Below are 4606 nucleotides of genomic sequence, written 5' to 3' on the forward strand. Positions count from 1 at the left end.
GGATGGAGTTTAGCCTATGAATTCAGTTTTTGGGTGCAACACTTGAGCCTATTTCCAGTCAAAATTTTTTTTGTTGCCGTTTTTTTGGTTAGGTTCCTCAACCTCCATTTTTCTGAGTGGTTTATTTTTAGGGTTAGTGGATGAGGTTTAGGGTTAGTGGTTTATTTTTAGGGTTGGTGGTTATGGTTTAACGAATTCATTGAAGCCCACAAATAAGTAATGTACAAAAGGCAAAATGTTTTAAACTACCGAATTCATTGAACCCCAGAAATTCAATACATTGAACAGAACGTAAACAAATACAAATCACTCGAGTAACATACATAAATCAACGATTTGAAAAACTCCCACGCTCAAATTGCATTGGACAGCGACGCCTGTTATGCCCTTCGGCTCCACATCTACTGCATTTTGTTCGGTGCTCAGATGGTTCGACCCAATCCATCTCATTTCTTATCCTTGTTGATTTTGGCCAACCTTTCGCACGAATTGTAGTTGGGTCAGGGATAAGTGTCCATGCATCATCAGAAGGAGGAATAGCCGCTTCATTCCCAATAGGCCACCATTGTGCGGAGTAAGCTTTTAAGATGTGCTCGTTTGTATAAACAACATCTATATATTGGTAGTAGTTCATGCTCACGTAACCACAAGCTGCAATAATGTGTGAACATGGATAGTGAAGCGCAGAATACCTTCCGCATTGACAATGACGATCATTCAAGTTTACTGCCCACTTTTGTCTGCCACGTTGCGTTATAGGGTTGAAGCTCTCCTCTACTTCAAACCTTGTGGAGTGGATATCATACACGCGAACGATGTGCGTACAAGCTTGTTCTTGATTTTTCCTCAGTTCTTTAACAAGCTTTGAACAATATACTTGGCCTTCCTTTAACTGTCTTTGGGCTTGGCAGCCACGCTCAACAAAGTACTTTCGACACCTACTGTACGTTGATTTCACCAATGTTGTTATGGGAATGTTGCGACAATCCTTTAAAACCTTATTGATACATTCTGAGAGGTTCGTTGTCATGTGGCCATATCGATGTCCTTCTCTATCGTAAGCCATCGTCCATTTTTCCTTTGAGATGCGATCAATCCATGTTGCTATGGCTGGACTCAGTTCACGAAATTTTTCTAAATTTTGATCAAAAATGTGCTTGCATGGAGTGTAGGCTGCATAAAATTAGTTATGAATAACAATTTTAAGTATAAATGAAAGTAAAATAAACGTGACCATCAAATATGAAATCTTACCCAATTTCTTCAACATTTCTTTTTGTTTGGCATTATTGAATTTTCGATTGAAGTTGCTTGCTATGTGTCGCACACAGTAGACATGATAACCGTGGGGAGGTTGCCAACCAAGTGCTTCGTTAGCGACAGCGGACTTTATACTCGTGTGTCGATCAGATATGAGACAAATACCATTTTTATCAGTGACGTGTTCAGGCAAGTGTGCCAAAAACCATGACCACGCTGTCAACGTCTCACCTTCAACCACCGCGAATGCTAGAGGAAGGACGCCACCATTTCCATCTTGTGATGTGGCCATTAAGAGGGTCCCATGGTATTTGCCGTACAAATGTGTGTCGTCAACTTGTATGATTGGCTTACAGTACTTGAAAGCCTCTTTACATTGGCCAAAAGTCCATAAAACTCTATGAAATTGGCGGTGTTCGCGACTAACCGTATTTCCAACGATAAAATCGTCATGTAGTATTTGAAAATACGATCTAGGAGAATGATTTTGCATGTGTGTTATCCACGACGAAAGTTTCGCATATGACTCATCCCAATCGCCATATTCAATAGCAATGGCTTTCTGTTTTGCCAACCAAGCTTTTTTGTACGACACCTTGTACGCAAATTGACTGTTAATCCTCTCTTGAATCAATGAAATTTTTATCGATGGATCTTCTCTGATCATGCCTGTCAATAGAATAACAAATTTTAAATGACAATTAAGGCTAAACAATAACATAATATGAACATAAAATACGTACCTACTACACAAGTGGCAATTAAATCTGAATCAAGTTTCTCGTGATGTTGGGTCATGGTCATATTGAGACATGTGTGTGGTCCACCCCCATTGAGTGACTTTCCATGAATCAGTCTTTTTAGATAGAATTGCCCTCATGTAGAAAGGGCAAGGACAATCTGCATTTCTATTCAAGCAACAAACCACATACTTGTCCCATTTGCTTTCAACCACTTTGAAACTTTGATGCACCCTCATAACATATTGTTTGACCGCATTCTTGACCGCATCTTTACTATCAAATTCCATGCCAACATATAATTCTTGGCCAACATTAAAAGTGGATGGCATCTCCAAACCACAAATGTCCTCCTCATCAGGATGGCTCCAGTTGATATTATTATAATGCAAAGCATCATTCCAAAATGGATTCTCAATTGCTTGTACACCTTATAGTCCAAAAAAAATTCAAATCATACTTATTTGGCATTAAATACAATTGTCGTGAAATAATAAATGTATTGAGTGAAGTATTTTTTAAGAGGAAATCATACCTTCTGCTGGGTGAACAATTCTTACTGGTGGAATCATGTCGGGGACTTCATTGTCTGTATCTGATATACCGTCAACAATGTCATCTTCGTCTAACGACTCTTCAACGTATGAGTTAGACATAAGATAATCATCATCATCATGATCATCATCTTCGTCAAGATTTAAATTGCTCATATTTGTTGGCGGTTGTGTGTAATCATTAGATACATAATTTCCACATGATGTAAGGGAATTTGCAGAATGAAACATTGAACCACCAGCCACATCCTTTTCTATGTACAATTCTAGAACTGACATTTCTTGTTGTTGTTTAAAACTTTCCAGCATCGTTTCAACGTCTTCGTCATCGCAAATTTGCAAGGCAATATATTTTCCTGACACTAAAAATCTACAACTAATAGCAGAAATAATTTCATTATTTTCTAACTTTACCTTGTCTCCAATTTTTTTCTTCAAAGCATTGAAACTAATTCCACGTTTAATCTGAATCGCTTTTTTACTGCCTTCAAATATTACACCATCATTATCTTCATATACCCTTCCATTGAAATACAACACTGTTATAACTGAATTCATCGTGTACCTACAAAAACAATATTTTAATTAATTATTCATAATAAATTCAAAATAGTAAAATGTAAGAAATAAAAAAAATGATAATACAAATTATTTTAATGCAAACTAAGAAATAAAAAAAATTACTAAAAAAATTACTTGAAAGTCGAAATGTAGTTTTAATTAAAAATTACTTAAAAAATTTATAATACAAATTATTTTACTGCAAACTAACAAATAAAAAAATTACTTGAAAGCTGAAATTCACTTTTAATTAAAAATTACTTAAAAAATTTATCATACAATTCATTTTACTGGAAACTAAGAAATAAAAAAAATTACTTACAAAAAATAACTTGAAAGCTAAAATCTAGTTTTAATTAAAAATTACTTTTAAAAAATTATAATACAAATACAAATTATTTTACTGGAAACTAAGAAATAAAAAAAATTACTTAAAAAAATTTATTAAAGCTTAAATCTAGTTTTAATTATAAATTACTACAAGAAAATTATGTTATAAATTATTTTACTGCAAACTAAGAAATAAAAAAATTACTTAAAAAAATTACTTTAAAGCAAAAATCTACTTCTAATTAAAGATTACTTAAAAAAAATTATCATATAAATTATTTTACTGGAAACTACAAAATAAACTATAAATCTAATTTAATTATAAAATTAATAAAAACTATACATTCAAACTGCTATAAATAATTACTTACATAAAATTATAACAAAAATATATTAGCAATTACAATTATTTTGACTGTTATATAATTTTTTTCATATTTACCAACTTTTTTCAGGACTCAAATTTTTTTTATTTAAATAAATATCATGACATATTTCTTCTCTTTTATACACACAAACAAGGGATATAAAATATAAAATTAATTTAATTAAAAAATTATTAACAACTATAAATTCAAACTGGTCTCAAAAATTACTTCAAAAATATTTTATAATATAATTTATTTGACAAAAATTTACGAACTTCATTCACAAATTTAACTCTCAAGAACCAAATTTCAAACCAATTAAAAATTTGATGACAAATTTCTTCTATTTTATACACACAAACAATCATATAAAATATAAAACTAATTTAATTAAAAATTTCATAAAATTTATACATTGAAACTGCTACAAAAAATTACTTAAAAAAAATAATACAAATTATTTTACGGGACATTACGAAATAAAAATATAAAACTAATTTAATTAAAGAATTACTAAAAACTATACCTTCTAACTGCTATAAAAATATAGGTAAAAAAAATTATAACACAAATTATTAATTTCAAAATTACAAACCTGATTCAAATATTTAAGTTCAAGCAAACAAATTTAAAACATAAATCCCTACACACTCAGAAAACTCAAAGCTCTTTGTGTATTCAGAAAACTCAAAGCCACTGAGCACACACAACTACAGTTGAGCATATAATGAAAGACTTATTTCTGATTTGAAGCCATGAGCATAGAATGAAAGACTTATTTCTGATTTGAAGC

This window comes from Glycine max, chromosome 10 (assembly GCF_000004515.6).
Source record: "Glycine max cultivar Williams 82 chromosome 10, Glycine_max_v4.0, whole genome shotgun sequence".
Classification (NCBI taxonomy): Eukaryota; Viridiplantae; Streptophyta; class Magnoliopsida; order Fabales; family Fabaceae; genus Glycine; species Glycine max.